This window comes from Hyalella azteca, unplaced genomic scaffold (assembly GCF_000764305.2).
Source record: "Hyalella azteca isolate HAZT.00-mixed unplaced genomic scaffold, Hazt_2.0.2 contig10442, whole genome shotgun sequence".
In the NCBI taxonomy this organism is placed as follows: Eukaryota; Metazoa; Arthropoda; class Malacostraca; order Amphipoda; family Hyalellidae; genus Hyalella; species Hyalella azteca.
The window spans coordinates 219,654-245,447 of record NW_025940483.1 but is presented as its reverse complement, the minus strand read 5'-3'; positions in this window follow the sequence as shown (position 1 = coordinate 245,447).

The following is a 25,794-nucleotide window of genomic DNA, read 5'->3' as shown; positions in this document are numbered from 1 at the left end:
ATTAACTGATCTTCCGCCAAGCTCTTTGAATAAATCCAATCGAGGGAAAAATTCAGAAAGAACTTCATTCCCTCAACAATGGACAAATTGCAGCGTGCTCACCTAATTACCTAATAACCTTACCTATTTTTGATGAGCTACAGTTACAGTTGTTCACGAGGTGATGAATCTTGTTCTAGTTTGACAATTAAAACACTGACACGGTATGGAACAAGCATTATTGTTCTATATGCATGCTTTTCCTTGAATCAAGGCCATGAATGCAATGCAGTAGTACTGGCGTTGAAAATAAACCTCAATATTTGAGACCATACAAAGTCGCTTAGAAATAGGTAATACAACATTATTTGAAAAGAAATAGACGAAAATGAAGTTGGTTCAAGCGCTAATTAATTGTAAATTAGAGTTTTGGCAGTAACTTGGATAAAATGCCCGAGGGAATATTAAATATTTGCACTTATTTGACAGCAGCTAACGTTTCGCTAGGAGATAACGTTTTCACAGTATTCCCAAGCAAGTTAGCAATGATAAATAATGTATAGACTTACATAAACTAGAATAACTTATTGAACGAACTCGAGCGTAAATATCTCATCGAATTCCATTCCTCGTACAAATACAATTAATGTGATCAATTATTCTGAAAATACAAGCTTATAATATTGCAGTACAAAACAGCCTCTAGAACCACAATATTAAAATTAGAGGGTCTTACAATTTCAATCATTTTTTATTTGCTCAGAAACCCTACGATTTTCCGTTACGAAAGAGTATATGATAATACCAGCTCATGCAGGTGTATATAGGATACGTTAGGACATCACTGAGGCAGATCCTGACAAGAAAATTCAGTGTCATTAGAGTCCTTCCCTCGAGCCTGCCTACTAAATTATCATTATTGAAGTTCCAGAAAAAGCGTCGTCAAGGACTTATAATCCGAGCACAAATTGTAATAATTTTACAGTAAATGACGATCACTTGCGGAAACTGAGTGAACGCTTGGAGACAAATGGCAGGCTCCTAGACCAGCGTGATACCCATCACATGCTATAAACGCATCAAGTATTTAAAAAATATACGATTTTTATTCAAAATAAATATTAATATTCATGATTCCCGGGATCTATCATCCGTGCTTCGAATGGAATTTGTTATATAGTTTTACCTTTAATAAATATAGTTAACCTTTAATATATATAGTATTACCTTTAAACAACTTTATCTGAGACTGATATTTAACATCAGGCATCATTTAAATCAACAGATTGACTGATAGTCGAACAAAAAACACAGTTTGAAAATAAATTTTCCAAACTGTGTGTAGTATCATAGGAAGAAGTACAAGCCTCCTGAATTCAAATGTTAAACTGATCACCATTTATAGATAATTAATGGTTACTTCTATTCGAAAATATTTTGACTGGCTTTTATTAGGTGTCTTTTGTAGACATCTAAACACAAGAGGATGGCGGCCCTGCACTTAGAAAACGATTAGGCAAAGGGAGGTCCGGACGAAGCTTTATTCATGACCTACACTGAAGACCTGGCAAGCGGACCTTAGCAAGGCAGTTAAGTACATGTACTTTATAGACAGAGTTACCGTACTATGGCAATCAGGTGAACCACAGCTGCTCAGTCATATGTTTTGATTGATGTAAAGTAAATGACATACAGGCGATTGGGACCAAACTCGAAGCAGGTTTTTACGCATCAAAGGTTGAGGAAACCTGCAGTGTTAAGTATTTAAAATTATTTGGGACGCTACAGAACGATTTGTCAGATTAATAACGATTATACTCAACGCCCTGACTGAATATTAATGTAAATCATAAATTCGTACTTGCTCATCCATTCAAAATTTCTGGGTTTTTATTATTGAATTGAATCTGAAGAACACGCTTGACGAAGTAAAATTAATTTAAAAAATTTGGGTGCAACCACCTTTCATAAGTTCCAGTTGAAAAAAAAAATCACTCGAATGACTCGTCAACACAAACGACCTCGACGAAGGTCAACGAAGGATAAAAGATAGAAACAGGAAACGAAGGAAAACTATCAAGCGATAGTTTTTTTCTTTGCCTCAGATTTATACAATTAGAAGAAGCGTCCATATTGTGCCCTACATTAACATGATTTGGGCGCTACCCAGACACTGCCACGTCAACTTATCGCTGGAACGAAATGGAATGCATCAGAATGAAAGATAACTCCTTCACAAAATATACACTCCTGGTAGAGAAATGTATTCAAGTAGCAAATATAAGGAGTCATCAGTGGAATAGGATCCAGATAATTATTCTTCTAATCGCACGTTTAAAAGGGTCTTCATAAAACATCAATAAGAGCGGAGAAGAATCTGTATCTTTTCTGTGGATAGAAAAGGATCGACCAGAAGCAGAAGCGCTCTTGATTCATCACCAGCACAATCATTCGGAAAAAAAGAAGTACCATTAAGCGATGGTGTGTCTCAGTCCCTCTAAAGCTGCCCAGCTTCCATAAGATAATGTGGTCTGAAAGCCTTTATGCTTTTATCTATGCACGGAAGGGTTAGAGTCTGGACCTGTGCTTTACTAAATGCCTGCCCAGAATGAGCTATCACTCATGAGCCTAAAAAGGTGTTTACCGGCCAACCTGTCCGACAAACTGGGTTCGCAGACGCACTCGATATTCAGCATTCCGTGAAATTATCGCCGAAATATCGGCGGTCATTCACTGAACGATGATCGTCATGCCAAAGGCTGCACAAATTTCACTCAGCACTGCTAAAAATTATCGCTGTATTATCGTAGATTATTCATAGGTTTATGATCGGTCATGGCAAAGGTTAAACAAATGCATTCATAAAAATTATCGCCGTACTATCGTCGATTGTTCACAGGCTCATGATCGGTCATGCCAAAGGTTGCACAAACTTTCTTAAGCATACATAAAAATTATCGCCGTATTATCGGCGGTCATTCACAGACTCATGATCGTCATGCCAAAGGCTGCAGAGACTTCCGTCCAAAAACAGGCGCTTGCTGAAGATGTTGTGAAAGAAGCACCACAAAAAACTTGATTTGATCAAGTCATTTAGCATCCACAGAAGTGAGCTCATAAAAGAGCTTTAAAAATAAAGGGACACAAACTATCGAATTTATTTGCTTATCGATGCCAGTACATTGCAGCAACCGAGAACAATATTTTATTATATTTGTTTATTATGATGAGCTAAAACAAAGTACTAACAAGTGCAACAAGTTATCTCGTGCGTGGTTGATAATAAAATGTTGCGATTATCCTGAGATGAGAAAAATTGCACAAAAATACTAAATTTATGGCATCAAGCTGGAGCAAGCTTAGACTGAATTAAAGAAGCGAACTCAATTAGACTGAATTAAAGAAGTGATATAAATTCTTCAATGATTGCAAGATTAATCTTCGCACTGATTCAACCTTATCCATTAATGTGAATAAATGTTTCTTATCTGTAAACGCAACACTGAATATAATTACAATTCTACATGCGATTTGTAAGTAAATGAAAGTGCTATTTTTCAGTGAAATAAAAAACGTATAAGAGAACTTGAAGAAGAAGAAATCCTAATTACCAAGAGAGCGTTCAGAAACGCGAGGGTTGAAATGCGTTGCCTAAATTTTCTGACTCTTAGTTGGCGCCTGAAGCGAATTTTTCACCAAATGCTGGCAAGTGTTTTAAGAAATCGTAAAGTTTCTTCTGATCGAAGTTATACTCGCCGAGAACAGCTCCTCGACACGCGACCTCTCCGTGAGAGGGGCATGCTAGGAGGGGTATGATGGACATGAGAGGTATTAAGAGCATGATAGGAGGGACATGATGGACATGCATGAGAGGTATTAATGGCATGCAAGGAGAAGTATGATGGACATGAGAGGTATTATGAGCATGATAGGAGGGACATGATGGACATGAGAGGTATTAATAACATGATTGGAGGGACATGATGGACATGAGGGTATTAATGACATGATTGGATAGACATGATGGACATGAGGGGTATTAATGGCATGATAGGAGGGACATGATGGACATGAGGGGTATTAATGACATGATAGGAGGGACAATATGGACATGAGGGTGAGGTATTAATGGCATGATAGGAGGGACATGATGGACATGAGGGGTATTAATGGCATGATAGGGGGGACATGATGGACATGAGGGGTATTAATGGCATGATAGGAGGGACAATATGGACATGAGAGGTATTTATGACATGATAGGAGAGGCATGATGGACATGAGGGGTATTAAGGGCATGACAGGCGGGGGCAATGGCTACATGTTTGGAGGGTTATGAGGGGCATGCTGGTCATGAAAGGTGTTAAGAGCGTGTCAGGAGGGGTCGAAGGAACATGTTAGAGAAGACACAATAAGCATGAGAAACACGATCTGCTTGATAAGAGGAGCAACAGGGGCGAGATAGTCTGATAATTGAATGATATGAATAATAAATTGGTTCACAAGAATTGAATCACAGAAATTGGTTTATCGAATGAGCAGAATTTGGGGGTTAGACACAAGCAGTAGATCTTCAGTTAACAATCAACGGCAATTGATCTATTGCGACCTGAAGAAATAAGAAATTGTCCACGAGACATCTGTCGTTGAATTAACGTTGAATTATTTTTTTTGATGAATCAACGATAATTAAACGTTGCTTCCATGTATTTGCCTGGCGCTGGGCATGACTAACCTTATTAACACCTTGGTGACATATCAATAATAAATTTTGCAATGAGATAGCCTAGAATCTAGGCTATCTAGGCTACAAATTATTACTGTACGATAATTTGTATTTTTAGTTCTTGCTCGATATCTTCTGCTCGGAATGGAAAAAAAATCCTAAGGAATGATAATTTTTAATTTAAACATGCCCATCATGATACGAGACCTGCGACTTCTTTGGCGCAAAAATAATTTGAATTCGATTATTGAGATTTGATAGATTTATTATTTTATATAAAAGATTTACGTACATTTTATAAATAAGATTTTGGTTTTTATAATTTTGTTTCAGAGTTTGATTGAGGCAACAAGAACCCCAAATTTATTGCTTCATTTCCTAAGTGAAAGTAAATAAAATACAACATTTCTGAAATTCCAGCAGGAAATCACTGTAAAGTGCAGAGGGCAAGATCACGCAACAGTTCGTCGTCGGATGAGCAGAGTAAGAATTGTTTGCATCGTGAAACATCGCTGGGTCCAATAGCCCTGCTCTGCTAGTGTAATTCTCCTACAACGTGTGTTTAGCGACGATAAAGCAGCAGATTCTAGCAGACACCACTGAACAAATCGTGCCTCCGATACGCCATTGGGTTACTTTTTAGTTAGGGAAATCGAATGGCACATCTTACTAATGAAGGTTTGGTAGCTGAGCTGATGGTTGCGCTGGCTTGATGGACGGGCGAGCGTTCTGTCCAGTGCGACTGGGCAACGTGCATCACCGTAAACAAAGAAGTCATGATCAACCATTAACTTATGGAGGAGAATATTATATTAATGAAATAAGGATTTAAAACTAACTCGTAAACAAAGAAGTCATGACCAACCAATAACTTATGAAAATTCATAGCATATTAAAGAAGTCAGCAATTAAAACTAACACGTAAACTAAGAAGTCCTGCTTAGCCATGCCTTAACTTATTATTAACTTAACCTTTAGCGTCTGTAACATCGGCTTCTTTGTTGCAGGTGTTTCGCAGACGCCTGAAGACGGAATTATTCGAACAGCCTTTTAATCTTGTGATTAGTCATTTTATCCTTTTTCATCCTCTCTTGACTTTTTCATTTTTCGCTCGCAAACAAACTTCTGTGTAAAGTGCCCGTCAAGTTCATTTGAACCAGACGCCACGACAATTCTTCGTAAAATAAAAATGACAATGATAATAATAATAATAATAATAATAATAATAATAATAATAATAATTATAACAATAATAATAATAATAATAATAACAATATTAATAATGCTAATTAATAAAGATGAAGGAGCATAATCCCTTAAATGAATAAGCGTTCAACAGCAATGATTAAAGAAAGAACTTTCTGATCCAACTTAAACAAATGTCAAGTGGTCAAATGGTGGAATGAAAATTAACAAACGTTGCATGAAGAGAAACTTAATGAATAAGCTATGGAATGCCATTTATTGTAAAAGTCAAGGAAGCAAAGTCTAGAATTTTGAGTGCTTTCAGTCGCTTATATAGTCATGATTGCAGGTTAGATCTCAAAATGAGTTCCCAATGAGATTCTTCCGTGTTTTGTTTAAAGGTATAAGTAAATGTTTTCATCTTGTATTATGTTAGAATGCTTTTAAGAGATGCATGTATATGCAATGGACGAAAATAAAAAAAATTAATCAGCAAGAAAATAGTGACTGAATTTTCATTGAAAAATTTATCGATAAAATAAAATGAATGCTGTAATGACAATATTATAGAAATTTTGAAAAATAAAAATTTGTCTAGTTTCATTCAAGCTGGGGCGCTCAAAAATTCCATATCGTCTTTTTTCGCGAGAAAATACGATATGGTATTGAACATGAATTGTTGCTCTTGCCGTCTATCTGAAAATTCTATAATCAGTTAATCTCAAGTGGAAGAAATGATCAAACGACCAGATACATAACATGCAGTTTAACATTCTAAAAGGAGGGAAGAGCCAGCTTAGGGATTATTGATTTATAATTTTCTTACATTAACTGTATGGCAGCTATTAAGTGGCCTTTGCTTTTTTGTTATTCGATGCATGAAATTCATTAACAACGGATCAAACATAAATAGCGAAAGCTTTTTACATTTAGCGGGTAATATTTCCCAATTCAGCAAATAATATCTAATTTTCTGATACATATTTTGTTATAGTCAGTAAATATTCGCGTCTGTTGCAGGCAGGAGGAGACATATCGAGCATCGAAGACTGGCGATGTTCTCGCGTGACCAGAGCGCTCTACGAGTGTCAATCTAAAGGTCAATTAATCTAATCGTTCTATCTATTCTTTAATCATGATAATTAAAGCCAATGAGCCTATTACGGCGGAGAAGAGCTTAAGGTTTCTACAGGGAGGTATTTATCTTCTAATTGAAGTCAATAACGACTTAAGAAAAAAACGAGTCGGTCGACTTCAATGCTTAGGCTCCTCTTAAAACTGAGGAATTTTTTGCACTGCCTTGAGTACCTCATTCTTCTTCGATCGACAATCGATGGAATGTGCGGCTTGGAATCGAATCCTAGCATCGACTCCTTCGACAATTTCATCTTCCTGTCTCGTACCCTGTCGTACCTGACAATTCTGCAGCACATTCGATCAGCTCTAAGAATAACATCTTGAAGTTCATAAATTACATGCACTGCTATTTATATCAGGAATAATGTACGGTGATCATGCTTTGCAACAAATGAGTCTCAGGTACATAGGTTCTTACATGCAAGAGTTCCATCATCCACTTCGAAAGATAAGGAGAATTCTTGCTTTTCAATGCGAGTGATAGATGGATCAGTGCAGTAAATATGAACCATTCAACTATCATATTGGATAATATTTAAATTACACACACGTAAATGGCTTTTGTCTAGAACCTGAATGATCAGGCTTTGTTGTTTAATTAAATTCATTTTCAAAAGAAAAACCTCCTTAATTTGAGCCAATTGAGATACGGGAACGGCAAGCATGGTTTTTACGATGCATCGTCTGAGCAGTTGCATTTGATTTAAAAAAAACGGAAGACCAGTCTGGTCAGTAATGAATAAAATTGTTATAAAAATTAATAATACGGCAAAGGAAGGGATTAACGAAATTGTGATATATCTTCGTACTCTGTAAATGAAAGAAATATAGATGAATAATCGAGGGTTTCAAAATTATCTTTCAAACAAAAAAAATGTTTTGCTTTCCTAGGTTACAGAGATTTCATTCAATTTTAATGCCGTAATTGAAAATTGGCAAGTTTCAATCATCAATCATCCGTCGCGTTTGAAGGTCGGATATTTTTAGAAAAAATCATTTGAATCTCAATTATGCATGGCTGCTGATTCAATTTTCTACTAGAAAACTAATTCTTTTCTAAATAACTTGACGAAAACAGCACAAAGTTTGAAGTTCAGACGAACAAATTATTGTGTTGAAATGTACATATTCAGCAGTACGGAAAAAATTATAAAAGTTATATTTAATTCCACGTATGTTATTGAAAAATTTCATTTTATTATTCAGGTGAGTAGACAATATTTTATTATATCAAAGCTTTGTCGCTCTTCACAATAATCTGCATTATATAAGCCGGTGCATAACGCAGCGTCTGCGAGCGGCCACCTCTTGAACGTGCCGCGAAAACCACCATTTTCTCTCTATATCTTCCTTCACATCCTGCAGAGTGCGACTAATTACGCATGTTTTTTACGACAGTCGGCATTGATCAGATTGTCATTTAAGTGTGGGTTACAAACCGGAGTCCCCACTTCATCTTGGCCGTCAATTGGTCTTTGGCTCTTAGAAGTATTCAGTTGCTGGCAGGCTCAAAAATGGCAGTCTCAAAGAAAGGGTCGTCAAAGCAATGATTTCCACTTGCAAGCCCGCTTCTAATCAACTGTCGCGCCTAAAAAAATGCAAAAACATCTCGAAATTGACACTTGCAGGACAGAACACAGCGTTGACGACGCTTGGGCGCACTGAACTTGCGTGCCATAACATCCTTTATATTTCTACATATACTGACCGTCTTCAAGTGCATGTCTGCTGCGTTAATATACAAGTTGCAGCTTTTTTCGGAAAGAACTAACAACGGATGAGTTAGCGTGGATAAAATCTCCTACAGAAAGAAAAAATTTCATGCTTTATGATATTTTTCGATGCCTTCTGATTGTCTAACATGAAAAAAGTGGCATTTTTCATAAATATGACTTATAATTTAGCTTCTCATAAGATGCTCGAAACCCTTTATATTTATTGTCATTGCAATGCTTAACTGAAAAATATTTACTGTAAATGTTCGAGTCAAAGGTTTCTATTTGCTTTGGTGAATATTTCGTTCTAAAACGCACGAAAATTAAATTTGGTCGAGACGGTTACAGGAATACGGGACATGTATTTGGCTTTACACTATTTGCGTGTCGGGGTGCAGGTTTTGAACCAACAAAAAAGTCAAAGCTAGAAACAGAGTATAGATTTAGGAAAAAGCTTACAAGTTCTGCCATTTTAATCATTCATGCAATAAACTCACTTATAAAATGTTCTGAAAAATAAAAATTGGTCACAATTTCATTATTTATAATTACCATCATCCATAAATGGTATAGTAATTTGATAATAGCGTGATTGATTAACGATACATTAAAATAAATGAAGGTAATGCAGCTGCATATTCCCAATTATGCAAGTAACAGATCTGCACCTGATCTGTTTAGGCAGAATTGTAATCCACCACTACTATAGATCGTTTCCTTTGCAATTTTTTTCACATTCCAAAAACTCCACTAAAGTTTGCCGACCAAAATCTATTGAATTTCAAGCTGCAGGATGTAAAATGTCGCCGAGTCAGCATTTTATCGAGGCGACCATCTCAGAGATTGCGTATCGAGTGGTGCTAATTACTGGTCATTACAAGCGCTGCAGCGACCTCCCCTTGCCTTCATTCCTTCCTTGATGATCTCTTCGTGGTTCTCAGGACTTAAGGGAGCTCTTACACAGCATCACTTGAAAACTGCGGCTTGATGGTCTCTTCGGGACACTTTAGGTTCAAAAGATCTCTTACAGCATCACTTGAAAACTGCGGCTTGATGATCTCTTCGGGACACTTTAGGTTCAAAAGATCTATTACAGCATCACTTGAAAACTGCAACTTGATGATTTCTTCGGGACGCTTTAGGTTCAAAAGACCTCTTATATAGGATCACTTGAAATCTACGGTTTGATGATATTTTCAGGATACATATTGTTTAAAAGATCTCTTACAGAATCACTTGAAAACTGCACATTGATTTTCATTTTGCGGTTCTCTGGGTTTAGGAGATTCTTAGAGCATACTGTAACTTGAAAACTGCATATTGATGATTTCTTCGGGTCTCCGAATTACTAGATCTCTCGATGTAACGCTCGATTAAATACTCCTTGAAGATCTTTACTTCAGGCTTCTTTGGTGTATTTCGGAGAAGGCTGACCGAGCATCACTGAGAAAATTCCTCAATTTTACAATCTACTGTCCGTAGTTTTCTGGCTTTCCTGCGTTATAGGTGAAAAACTGGCACTATCATCATTCATTATCCAAGGTTCAAATTCTGGAAAGGACAGTTGAACGAAAATATATTGAAACCAAATTTGGAATAATAATGGATACCAATAAATGCCTTGTCAGCGTTTATTCTCTAGCTTAGAAAAATAATAATATGCGTTTAAAAATTACTTTTTAAAGACAAAACTTCTAAAGAATCAAGTGTCTTTGGTGTTACACATGTACAATGAATTTCTGATTTTATTTTCAAATATTACAAAAAATTTCAAATTTTTTTAATATATAAAAATTTTGTAAATTTTCAAAATTATTCATTCTGTCAACTGATTCATGTACTGTCTCTGACTTTATGCAAGTGTGCAAAACTTCAGATCGATTGGACAGGTAGAAGTGTGTCAAATATCGATAATAAGATTTGTAGCAGACAAAATTATTTTTAAGTTCTTTTAATATTAAACATTTATTTAATTTTCAAAATTATATATTCTGTTAATTTATTCATGCATTGTCTCCAACTTTCCGCAAGTGTGCAAAATTTCAGATCGATTGGAGAGGCAGAAGTGTGTTAAAAATCAATTATAAGATTTGTAACAGACAGACAAACAACAAGAAGTGAAGTTAAAGAGAAGTCTTGTAATATAATGTGAAAATGAATGGGTGACATACATTCCAACATAAAATGTTATATGTAGTGCCCACAAATGGAATAAAAAAATAAACTCAAGAACAAGTACAGTTTAGTTCGTACCCAACCAATAAATACAAAACTTTACTGAAGCAAATACAACTGCCATAAATAATTAACCGCATGTCAGTCGATATGGAAGGAGTGCATTGACAAATTAATATATTCTGGTAAGAAAATGTGCAGATGCTAGGCTATACCAAACCAACGAATATTTTAGAGGAGATTGAGCACACGCAGTTATTATATAAAGCGATGAAAGGTCTCTTTGCATATTAATTTAGTGATTTAAAGATAAACCGAACCATCAAAACAAATAACTTTTTGAACGCGAATTAATTTTAAATCAAGCGGGCAGATACCTCAGCATTCAAATATTTCAAATGACAAAATGCAAAAATATTTGTCTGAAGCTTAACGTGCATTAGGAAGGAAAGTGTTAAAATAATACAATTTAATTTCCAATAAGAGATATTTTGATAAGAAATATCATGCTGAAGTATTATTAAAAGGCGAGAAACTTGAACTTGGCCGACAAATAAATTTATAATACTTTTATGATTTCTAATTAAGTACGCACACTATTAATGTACACAATCTAGTCTCGTTCTGCTGGATAAATTAACTCAGTGTGCCTTTTGACTGCTGGAGCTTCAGTCAATGCAGCTTTCATCTTGACGCTGTGGGCAAGTCAATACCTTCAAGTGCGAGCTTTTCTTGCAGGAAATCTTAGTTGCGGTGCGAATCACTCTGGTATAATTAGCACCTGTTAATGAACCAGCTTTAGAAAGCATTTTTAAACGAAAGGTTAATGTCGCAGCTTCAATATAAACCATTCGTCCTGATGCCAAAGATGTCTGGGAAAGTCATTAACATCAATAAAGCACAGAAGGACAAAATAATTTTGAATTTCGGCGAGTTTTGGCATCCATGAGCACATCCTAAATGCGAAAACGTAATATAAATGCTTTAATCAAATTATTTCAAATATATACAATTTATTAATTGAATCGGAAACGGTGCGTGAACAACGTCATTGATCATTATTTGAATAAAGAGGCTTCGACATATTATAATCAAAGGTATTTTGTAAGTTATGACAGAAACGGGTTCCTAGGACTCATAGGACAAGAACTCAATTATGAAGTAGGATCCTCCTTTCCTGTCCTAATCAATGTAGTGAAGTAATGGATTACATGGATGTATTATAGTTTCAATGGGGAGTAAATTTGATCAAGACTTCGATACTTTGCTGAACGGAAATAATTCACATTTCACGTTCTCGCCTATAAGCATCCAATGTGGATGTCGAAAAGACCGTACCACGCAGCCGTACAACGCTTTCTGTTTAATTTGAATAAAATTTCCCGCGATCAAATAAGAATAGAATCATCACTCGAAAAAATCATGAATTCAACGCATGTAAAATTAACGAACGATATTACTTGCATTTATCATAATTTGAAGTCAGGAAACAAAGAACATAGTTAGAAACCCGTATCTGGTATTATTAATTATCAAGAGAATTATATTGCCTGCAGAATTGTGAAAATAATTTCAAGTTAATTGTATTGTGCAACAAAACATGTTGACCGTGCTCGCGGACAGTGACAACTGAATGATTTACCCATCCAGTATTGAAGCGACTAAAGCAGAAGCTTCATAAAGAAGGCAAATTTTATAGTCTTATGGACACATGATATAGACATTTATTTATAAGCGAGTTCATGACGCAGGGCAAACCAAATTTCAAGCTTGAGAAGTTATCACTAAATTAATAAAATATTGTTATTAATTTTGAAGATATTGCATCTGCACACTGAAGAATCGAATTTAGGTCCAGATTCATTGAAGTAAAGCCTGCAAGTCCATTCATCATGCATCTGGACGTGGCTCGGGACACATCGTATATACGCGACTGCGTAGAGCGCGCGATCTTTCTTGCCTTCTTTTGACCGTGTTCACAATAGTCCACTTCTCCCCCAAATGACTTGAGAGAAATGGCGCGCAAAGAATTAAAAGCAATCTTAGGTGTTTACCGAAGATCATTAATTCTCATTCGAACAACAGGCAACATCTTCGAAGGCGACGCCAAAAGGCCTTCCTCTCATGATCACGCAGCGGAGCGACGACGCGCATCGTCATCGGGCCTGACAAGATCAGCAAGAAACGAAGACATCGACGCTGGCCGCATAACGACTTTTGACTAGGCGACATTTTTCGTTTTGGATCTGCACAAATGAAATGGAGCAACAATATGGGTGCTATTATATCCCATAGGAGTTCCGTGAAATTTCCAAAACTGGCAACGTTTGGGATAACTTTTTGCACATCACGATGCTTGCCCATTGAGCGGGCCATATTTTCCAAACGATTCCGCTTCAGTTCTCTCAAATGCCGTTTATAAGATCTTTGGATATAAAAAACAGTATTTTTTAATATCATGCTGAGCCGATCAAGTTATACTCACCGGACATATACTGGTTTAGACAACTGCCAATCCGAGATTTTTAAGCAAACCAAATCAAATTGAGCAATTGAAAGTTTAAAAAATCACGGAGCATTAAATCAGAGTTTAAACAGCGAGTGTACGTAGACGTCGGGTTATTTTTCATTAGAAACAGAGAAAGAAATAATCTAATTTCGCTAACCTAAATGCTCAGTGCTTCTCCCCAATTTTTTTTCGTCTGCATATTAAGAATTAATGGCCGCTTCATTATCAGTTAGAAAGAATTGATCGATCGAGAGCAAATCATTCGGGAATGTTCCCATGATTATGGCACCTTTCTAGACAGTGTGCGATTATGACACTTGCGTCTATATGTGCAACAGTCTAATATATTTCTAACATGGATAATTATTTGTTTGTTTGTTTTATACGTGAATGAAATTAAATTTTTTTTGTGGACAATTTTTGCGCGGAATGGTTAGAAAAATAATATAAAGGAAGAACGGAGGGATCGTTCCGAAACAAGGAATTAACAACCGTTGTTACACAAGCCAGTCTAATAAATTAACAAGTTCAGACAGGGACATCAATCGACTTCTGTACCCTGATCACCCTTAACAACATTATTCTCTCCATATTAAGTCATCGAGATGACGGAGGGCGAAATTCACGCTCCATAGGCATAGAACTTATTTGATTTAGAGCCGAAGAAGAACACAAAACGTTTCTTCGCTACCAAGACTCGCGCAGTTTCGCTCTAGACAATTCTGCGCGAAGGTACAATTTAGTCCAACAGAAACCAACACATCCTCATCAAAATGTCATAGCGAGAAGTGTTAGGTCAAAATTACTCTCTAATTCTGTGAGAGCCACTGCAGTATAGATGGATCATCAGTGACTTGCATAAATCTCATTATTCGAGCCCACAGCCCCAGGATATTGGCTGCAAATTGCTTGGGTTATTTAAAACAACATCTTAGAATGTTTGCCGAGGGCTTAGTGGGCTCAACGTGCCATGCAAGAAAGCTCGTCAGAAAACAGCTAAATCCAAAAATTTAAGAAAAAGAAATGACGCTTGTACATAGTAAGGCATGGTATCAACATGTAAGCCAACACACGAGTTCATTTTATGATGAAAAAAGAACACGCATCGTGATCCTTGCAATTAATGTGCCTAAAATTCTATCACTAATTTTCTTCAGTGAAATATAATTACAGGAGCAGAAAATACTTGATTCAGTTTGGTACAAAATGCATGCGGAAGAGGCGTTCATTCCCACAAAGCTTGTAATTTCCGCCAATTATATAGCTGAAGATTCTTCATTGTTTGGTTATCACTCCTACGGATTAATTTAAAACTAAAAATAAAAAATAAAATTACTCTGTTAGCATACTCTTTTGTGAATTATCGTCACCAATAAAAACGCAGTTATATGTCTCGAGGCGAAAACGAATAAAATTACTCAAAATTCGTACCCGAAGTAACGTCAATTTATTTCGTCCTATAAGATTTACTTCAACATTCAGGCTGATCACGATTTCGATAAAACTGAGGCCCGCAAAGCGTAAATAACTTTCGATGGATTAATAAATCGATTGTAATAGGTATTTAATGCAGTTTGTGGATAAACAGAATTCGGCAACTAATGACTTACGCCACGAAGAAAATAATACGCATTCCAGGTAAAATCTATTTCTTCGTGTTCCATGTCTTACTCAAAAGCGAATACAATTTTAGCAAAAACCAGCAAGGCCGCGTTAAAAATTCACGCTGTCTCGGCGCAGACGAGCATCGACGGCGACGTTCCAGGGCTTGCGGCACAAGTTGACATTTGCTCGCTTTAGGAGAAACTTAATTGTAGCGTCTTAGCTGCTCATCAAAGAGCCAAATTAGTGATCAGCGCAGCGAGAAGTGCATCGGGTCCAATAGCAGCAAATGTATTTTTATAATCGTATATATAGAAGAAATAACGGTTAATCATATCAGAATATCTGGAGCTGTAAACCATGCTTCCGACCAGTGCGGTTACTTCAACGCATTTCTGCATGCTAGTACGAGGGTAGATAAGTAATAATGGAGCATGAGGATGTCCGCATTGAATAGCTTATTGGTGAAAATAAATTACAATTTGTATTAAGTTTTTATTTATGGATCAGTAATTTGATATTCATGAAGAGGGTTAAAAGCTGATGCACCGCTCAGAAATATTACTTCATTGTAGTTCAACAATGTTGATTAAAAGAAATCGTAATTAATTTGAGGAATCATTCAATAATAATTTAACGGCATCAAGAACCAACGAAGTTCATAACTACTATACTGAAAGAAAAAAGTAATAAAATTCCATCTTGAACATCTATGCTCTGGAATAAATTGAAAATGCGATTTAATTCAAGGTAATGAGTAACATTTTCAAGACTATGTCATTCTTCCACCCACCGTCAACTATACAACGGTTTACGCTCAGTCTTATTACTCAATAGAAAGTTAATTTTCCTGCGCCGGTTGGGCGACCTGGAATGAGATGAAGCCATTTTTGCTTGAGCATGACGAGCTGCAGTACATTAAGTCCACATAATAACCAAAGTTATTATTATTATACATACGTGAGTCTTTGGATTGTCACCGCCCAAAGCTACACATCACGTGCTAAAATACACGACTGAACACAAGCCAGGAAATGGGACTATCGTCGATCAGAAAGTGAGCACAAATGTTGTGGTTGCGGAGCCATTAGAAGCGGATGCAAGAGTACGCTGCTTCGCTCCCATAATCATACAGATACAAAATCAATACAGACACCATTAAGTAGCATTTAAATTTGCACAACCGAATAAAGCAGTGAGAATTTTTTTGGGTAAATATCCAAATTTTGCCACATCGTCGGTAATATATCATCGTTTCAGCGATGCTGAATTTTAATATTTTATTATTAATTTTAGTGGTCCACTTTTTGCATCAGATTGAGTCGCAAATTCATTACCCATATTTCGAGTGCTGTATTATTAAGTGATCAAATCGAATCAATAAAACTCAATTCAACCCACATACATAAAATAGAAAACAAAGAGGCTCCAAGGAAGGCCAGTTACACATATGTCATCATGTGGGCAGTGACAAATCAAAGTCAGAAGCCATGAGTGATTTATAGACAAAATAATATCGACATGGAGTGACCACACAATATCCGACCGTTGCTTACCTATGAGTGCTATGAAACGCCCAACTTTTGATGGAATGAAGCACTTGATCCTCTCTATGCAAGCAACGTTGAAATGTTGTCTAATCGACGTGAATTCAGCGTTTCAACGTTTAATCATTGATGATTTAACGTCAGATGCGTTGGTGGGTGAAGCATCCATGAGAAGGTCGAAGTCTGGCCACCGGTCCCAAACTACGATGCCTTTGGTGCACTCATACAAATGAGTGACACTTTGTAAAAATATTCGTGATCCAGTAAACAGGCGTATCAGTGCTACGTTCGTTCTCTGCTCGTACTGCGGGTGAGAAAGTGTGTCACTATATGCAGAATAACCCAGTAATTTATATGAGTGTGGTTGCTCGGACATCGGCGCTATAGAAGAACGTGGTCCCGTGGTGTGGTGCCACCCACGCCGGCGGTGGTACCATCTATTAATCATGAGGCATGTTGAGAATAGGAGGCTCTGTCCTAATTGTTGATGAGCGCACCATTGTCGCAGCCCAGCTACCTGCTGCTAGTGGTGACATCCACTGTGCTGGAGATGCGCGTGTGTATCGACACCTCGTCCCACGGAAAACACATTTGAAATAAACGCTTTTTGAAAACATGATATCGTATTGAATCTACTATAATAAACAGTAAATCTACGCACCTCGACTCACGCAAAACAGATGTAAAATGAACGCTTTTTGAAAACATGATATCGTATTGAATCTACTAGTAAACAGTAAGTCTACGACACTTCGCCTCACGCAAAACACACGTTTTTTGAAAACATGATATAGTATTTAATATACTTTTAAATAGTAAGTTTAATGGTAGCTACCCAATAATTTGAATACTGTGAATTAACTCCTGTATATGTAGAATGCTGATAGAATGATCAGACTAATTTGCATCAAATACTGGTGAGTTTAATGTTATATACCAACACACCGGCACATTTTATTCCATCTTCATTAACTCAATGAGTCGCAGCATCGAAATTTTGATTCCAGATGACTGTGTTAGAGTCATAAGTAGTTGTCGCAGTCATTTAAAATATTTTTCAAGTTAAAAAATCATTATAAATATTTTATAATTATTTATAATTATTATAATAATATGTATTATTTATAAGACATTATTTTATTATTATTATAATAAAATATTCGTATTCGTAACTGGAAAGTGTCTATATTCATCACAAAACGAATCTCTCCAGCAACATATTTGAATTAAATTATTCATAAATGTAATTCTTATTTTAGACGAACGAAATTATTCGGCTCTCAAAAAAATCATTGCCTTCCAAAGGTAAAAGTACATTCACTGATAATGTAAGAAATATCTATTGCTTATCAGTATAATTGAGTCCAGAAAACTCTTGCGTGAATACCGGCATTGTTATTATTATTGTTATCAGAGATATTATTTAACTTTTCTAAATGCCACAAGCGGAAATGACAAGAGTTAGTTGAATTAAATTATTCATAAACAGGAATAATCAGTATTTTAGATTAAAGTTGAGTATTTTACACATATAATTGGCGAAAAGTCGAAGTAAACACGTAATTTGAGCCGTTATGTGACTGATTGTGAATATAAATATATATTAAGGTTATACATAAAATTAACTGAAAAATAAAGTTTTAAGTGAAATTTAGATTTTTATGAAATACTTTCAACCATTAAGATGAGATTATCGTATTCAAATATATTCTTCCCAAATAAAATGCCACTCGAGCGATGCATCGTCTGGGCAGTGACCCGACACCTCACCCTAAATGCCTCATCCGATTGTAAATTTTTAGTTTGCTTAAGAATTCATAACCAAGCAAGTTTTTCTCTAGCCGAAGGACGTCGAGTGAAGGTTAGCAAGAGACAGGAAGGAGGTTGACGAACTTTGCAAATATTCGATAAACGTTCAAACTCGTCTTATTTATAGCGTTAACAAAGACTAATTACAAGCTGTAAGCATGAGTCGTTCATTCCCTACCAGGCATCACATTTATAGCGTTAACAAAGACTAATTACAAGCTATAAGCATGAGTCGTTCATTCCCTACCAGGCATCACGAGGTAATGCAGGCAATGCCGGCAGTAATGACGATTGCATTAGTTAATGTCGGCATAGGTTTCCATGATTGCGATAGGCTACATTGAATTCGGCATAGGCTGCACTAATGACAGTCAAGGCACAGCGATGATCACTCATTCGAGCTTCAGATCATCGCTCACGAGGCTGCAAATGTACCTCGAAGATCGTATATTTCACGACGACACGGTCGGTCTTCTGTCGCATCGATACCAGTTTTTTCAAGCTCCGCTGCCGTGTCTTTCTGGTGCACCGGCTTCGCTAAACAGAGCAAACGCTTCGGCTAGAGTCGTTCTTAACTAGCATATGTCCATGTTTATTAAGTTCGTCATCTGCACCTAAACGTAGGATCACTTGGCCGCGTTGTCTTTAATAAACAGTCATTATTGCATTGTAATTTCATCATTGCAAAGAATTGGATGACACCCGAACTAATCGTTAATAAGCAAGCATCTTGTTATAAATCTCGCTGACATTGGTCCTCCGCGTGTCGCCACACTCAATGAGCACCGGACTACAAATAAGCTGTTTCAGCCGGTCGTGGAACTTGATGGTCTAAGAGAAGGATCTTCGAGCCTAAATAAACTACACAGGTAGCCTTCATGAATAAATAAAGAGATGAAGTCCACGGTGAGTTTCATCGCATTGTTCTGATTGGTCCAAATGTGGTCTCTATGCTACTGCATGGAGAGCTGGTCATCGACTGCTTATCTGAAAATCAAGTCAACTAAAACTGGATGCGCTTTGCAAAATCTACACATAATTTCACGTGCAGATTAGTAAATTACGTTTTGGAAAATAAAATTCTTCGTATGTCTCCCACACAATCAAAGTAATTAAAAAACAGACGACTTTTTGTGGTATTTGCTACGAAAAATAAAATCCAAATCACGTATCATTACTATTGAAGCAAGAGGATCTGTTACTACACATAATTTTTTTACGTCCCATCATCATCATAGCCAATAATTTCATCCACGACTTAACACTATGGAAATTGAATGTGAGAAAATCCATTTCCTGTTGTCTATGATGTCCGTGGGCCCATCTAATCAATTCATATCAATTCCAGGCATTTCCTGCCCGCTCGCTAGGGCCCACCGTACATCAGATTATTCGAAGCGCATTTGTCATCTCGGTGACGTTAAAGCGGCGCCTAGCGTTGCTCTGTCTCGGTGTTCGCTATAGGACCTTTGGTCAAATATTTATCGAAGTGTGACTGCGCGGTGCTTCAAGTGGCTACGGCAGGCCGATTTGCAGACGCCTCGGGGCGCGCGATCCTGAAAACCATCTTCTTTCATCTCGAGACGCGATGCAATTGAAAGCCAAATTGCCTGACGACGACCACAGGCGTCAAATGGAATAAATTCTAGACTTCATGAAGCGTGAATGGCACACAGAACAGCAAGGACAATTCGATAAAGATCTTCAATCCGTGAACTTTTGATCCTCGAACCACAACATTAAGCGTCCCGAGGAATTTGCGACACTATCAACTGTAGTATACGTTGTTAAATTGTACACATATAATATAACATAAATTGTACACATATAAATACGTATATGTGTGCACACTTGAATAAAAAGTTTAAATACAGTCAAATTTATTCATGTCAATAACTACTCTGTAACTAATGGTAGTTATTCATGAAATTAAATCAGATATCCCACCGCAAATTTCAACAGTTATAACTTTACAGACTCTGAAACTCAGTTTTTTTATTAGCAAATGAATTTAAGGGCAGGTAGACATGAAAGATTTACAGGTGTTCGGGACTCTCTCATAACAGTAGGTACGTAAACAAATGAATTAAGATTCGCTAATACGAAAATTTTCATACGATATCGTGGATTAAAAAGTCACGACGCAGGAATATCTTCGTTTGCGTCGGATTGAAAAATTATGTTTGTTACAAAACTAAAAATATAATATTGTATCAGTTCATAATTGATTACCTTTTATTTTTATCGAAGATACGTTGAAAATGAGCTACTTGAATGTGGTAAATGAAAATGCTGAAAATGCTGTGGTAACTGAAACTGAAGGCACTATACTTGAATTTGCTACTTGAACGCGCCACTATAATGTCTTGCATGTATGCGCTGCTGTATGCGTTTGCTAGCAGATCTAACACTGGGTAGTTGTTTGGTTGTTGTTACAGCACTGGTTAATATTTAAACTTTAGTTATCAAATATTTTTCATTCACATTGAATATTTGTTGCTTAAAATTAAAATGATGCACCGTCGGATGCCAGCGTACAATTTATTTCTTCAAAATCTGATTGCAATTCTGTGACATCTATTTGAATTTTTAGGAAGATATATGCACTCTGAATGCATTCTGAATTCAAGCAAATTTTCACGGTTTACTTCGTTAAATCGGTAGTTCAGTATAGCGGACTATTCAAGAGAATTCAGATATTCATTTCGCGATTATAAATGCAAATTTAGAAAACCATAAAACTAACCACTGATTAATTAATCAAATATTATACGTTACAAATTTATATGTGTAGCAATAAAAATCACTAGCGAATCACGAAGCCTAAGTCATTATCTAATATATATAAATTTAATACATGATGTAAAGAAAATATAAATAATCAAATTTTTACGCGATTTTAGATTCGGGAAGTCGCAATATGCCTGGACATTCACACAAAGAATTTACTCTTGAGAACGAAGTGTGTCAGATATTGGCTGTGGGATGATGCTATCCGTTCCTTACCACAGAGGATTTAATTGACAGAGGCTCTCTAATTTGAGTAGGATTCCTTGTCATTTTAGGCCGTGCTCATTAGTGATATGGCAGTAGGCCTAGATGAGGCATATGAGAGTTGTTCTGCGTGATATGAATGCAGGGAGACGATGTGGTCGCCCGACGGTAAAGGGTTCTGTCCAGAACCGTTTTTTTACATCGACTAATTGCTCTTGTACAGTTGATGTACAGTTAAATATTTTCCTTGTCATTTTTTGGCCACTTCCGTCCGAAGCAAAATGCTGACTGAAATTCAGTGAAAATGCCTTTAGAAATCTTAATGCTATCTTATTTTACTGCATGCTAAATTTGAGACGGAAGTATCTGTCAAGGACGGAAATTTAGACGGAAATGCCTGAGCTCATCTGTACCAAATAAAATAATGGAAATGATACGTACGGGGATAACAAACCCAAATTAAGTGAACGTCATCGCTATCAAAAATCGATCCGTCGGTTAAAATGTTCAGCGTGCGAGGGTGCGGAGAATATTGGCCGAGATTACGTGCAGGTTGGTTTAGATTCGGCGATAACTGACGCAACTGACGCTTTTGATAAGAGGATGACACTGATGGATCTGTCACGAACTCTCGGAGACAGCGCGTGACGCGTACAACTTGGCTTAGGTCTCCAACATCCAGATGTCCGGAGTCGGGATAAAGTTTACGGCACCAAGAAGTAAAATTTGAGACAGTGTGGAGTCAGGGTGAAACTGGACATAGTCTGGAGTCAGGGTGAAGCTAGAGATAGTGTTGAGTCAGGGTGAAGCTAGAATAGTGTTGAGTCAGGGTGAAACATGAGACAGTCTTGAGTCATGATGAAACTAGACAGTCATGAGTCAGGATGAAACTAGACAGTCTTGAGTCAGGATGAAACTAGAGACGGTCTTGAGTCAGGGTGTTTGGAATCAGGGTGAGTTGGAATAAAAATTGTAGCAGTTTGAATTCAGGGTCGAATTCGTGGCAGTCTGGAGTCGAGGAAAATTTTTACAGTCTGGTGCAAGGGTAAAACTCGTGGCAGTATTGAGTTGGGGTGAAATTTGTGGAATTAGGAGATAGGTTAAAATAGGTGATGGTCTGGACTGCGGGTAGAATTTTGGCATTCAGGAGTTAGGGGAAAATTAAAGGCATTTGGAGTCAGGGTAAATTTATGAAATTGTCTAGTCGAGATCAGGGATGAAATGTGTGGCAGTCTGGAGCTACGGTAAAACTCACGGCAGTCTGGATTCAAAGTAAAATTTGCGGTAGTTTGGATTGAGGTGAAAATTTGTAACAGTCTGGAGTCGAGGCAAAATTCATGGAGTCAAGAGTCGGGAAAAAGTTATGGCATTTTGGTGACACAATAATATTTCTGACAGTCTGGAGTCGAGGTAAAATTTGTGGAGTCAAAAATCGGGGAACACTTTATGGCAGTTTGATGTCAAGCTAAAATTTGGCAATCTGAGGAGTAGAATTTGTATCACTCTGTTTAGACGTTAGAAAATGGGGCAGTCCGGAGTCGGGGTAAAAATTTTTCAATGGATAAAAAATAAGCAGCAGCATATGTGTGTCGTAATAAATTCTGTCAAGTTATAAGTAATTTGGGAGTTGAACCAAATATAGGTTCCAGGACTAAAATAAATGCTAAATGCTTGTCGTGGACATTAAATATTAATAGCAGTAATGAGAACTTTCTACTTTACGACTTGGAAAGTCCCAAACAAATGCGTGCTTTAAACAATGCAATGACAGTGGCTTAAACGAATGCCGGCGAAGCTGATTCAAAACTAATATGTTGCATTAGTGATGCGAATCATACTCAATTTTATTAATAGACGATATGAAAAAAACAAATGAATCAATAAGGCAGGCAAAGCATGAACAGGTTGTGATCATTGGGCAACATGTACAGGAACTACATGGCGTATTTATAAAACTTTAGTAAGAGAATCACCGGGATTCCTGACTTGAATATTCAGCTCCAGCAGGCAGGTTAGATTGCAAACAATTAATTTTATTAATATTATATTTGAATTTAAGGCTATTTTATTGCATAGAAGTAAGAATGATTCTCAAAATGTTGCCCACTCCTAAAGTAATCACATACAATTACAGAGCGTCGATGAATAATGATAATTGAACTCGATTAAATTAATTGAGCATGTATCAATATGTGCGAACTGAAAATGTGATACTCCATGAATCCGGAATTCAGCGAAGAAAAGAAAAATTCAAGACGGTCATCTATAATGCGAATGGTAAATGTTAAGTTACTCTGATATAATCTATTTTTGCCGACTAGCAATACCTAAATGCTTTTAAATTTAGACTAATGCATCCCAATAACGATTTTAAGTTAATTTATTAAATTAATGATGCCTAATTTTTTGTCTAGCATTGCATCATATATAGATCTAATGCACTAGCTCCAAACACTTATAAGAAAAAAGGAAATATTAGCCTTCTTTAAATGGAAGACGGCTCCAAATGGAAGACGTCTCCATGTGTAAGACGGCTCCATTTGGAAGACAGCTCCAAGTCACCAGAAACTCAGCAGTGATGTAATTCATTGCAGTTAAACTCCAAGAACCAACTGAAAGTGCCTTAAGAGCCATGCACCTTGCAATGATGTTAATGGTTTGCTATTATGTAATGAACAAAGGACGGATAGAAGTGGATTGAAGTGCATGGATACGTTAATGACGTGTGAAGTATGCACGTGTTATACTCTAGAAGCGAACGCACAATGAGGCGACCAGAGACGGTTGAGATGCTGTGGCTTTAGCTGACACGAAAAAGAAAGCTTTGATCGTCTCTGACTGAGAAACACGTTGGGATATGAAGTTTACTTTTTTCCATATAGAACAAAACTTAAACATGAAATTAAAAGTAATCTTCGATCTTGTTACAAATTTAGGAAAAAAATAAACTTTGCAAAAAGCGGATAGGCATCAATTGAATGATGACGGGCCTATATATCTTGGATTAAATCTGTAGCAAGCTCGGCTTTCATTTAAGGAAACTGATAAATTGATATTTGTGATGATACTTTCACGCCATCACAAATAATGATCAGCGTAATATCAACTTGAGTTCAACTTGACAGCAGCTAAGTATTCCGGGACATGAATCAGCTAGCGATGCATGCTTCGTGAGAAATTCAATTTTTGTTTCTGCAAAAACTATTAGTAAATTTAACTTGTAAAGACACACTTATTGTTTGTTTTAACTATGTTCTTCCAACAGCAATAAATAGGCTCAATATAAACTATTTAACAACATGACACAGCAGGCGATACATAATAGACCTGGTTTTATGTATAAAAAATATAACTCAGTACTCATGCACTGCAGTGAGTGACAGATCTAGAGAGCGCATTTTCTCTTCGACGAAAACTTGAGGTCACGGACAGACGGACGGACAGACGGACAGACAGACAGACAGACAGACGGACGGACAGACATAGCGAGCACAATAGTGCATTTTTTCCATAAATGCGAAAAAAAAACTCTCTGAGCAACTTCTGCATTGCAAATGATGGAAAACACCTGGTCTAGTAACGTAAAATATTGGAGAGCAGATCAAAATGCAACCTCTACTCTCACACGACATTCAAACACAACCGATACAGTCATAAGACATTCGTGTCTTATGTCTGCAGGCAATGTAGGCACGAGACATTCATATACAAGCAGTGCACTCATGAGGCATTCACATGCAAGAATGCATTCACGAGACATTCATAAACAAGCAATGCATTCACTCGGTATTCATATGTAAGCAATACATTCACGAGACAGTCATATACAATCAATGCACTCACGAGACATTCAAAAACAAACAATGCATTCACGAGACATTCCTTTATAAGCAATATTACATAGCTGCATGAGAAACCGCTACTGATTTTTTTTTTTGCAGACGTAAACACACAGCGAATGTTAGAGAAGATGTACAAAAAATACTAATGAAGATATACAAGTAACTATTGAAGACAAAAATATAGTGAAACGTAATGCACAAACGAGAATACTTTATTGTCGAGGAATAAATATGCATTTAGCCAAGTCTCTTTCCCGGCCACAAACTTTACCAACAAAACAAACTATCAACACAGGAGTCTCATACAATAACACAGCAACAAGTTTCCCGTAATAGATAGAATGCCGAGTCAAATATAGCGTGCATCTAAGTGTCTTTTTCGAGCGATAACTGCCGGTGAGAATATAAGCTGGGCGCAATGGAACGAAATTCCAAGTCTAAAGAGCCAGTCTGCGAGCACACACTTATGCGGGCTCTCAGTATGGGGCAAGCAAGCTATTATACAAAGCTTGTACGATCTCTACTAATGAACCTTCTAAAGTCAAAATAATGTACCCTGTGAATTAGTTAAATG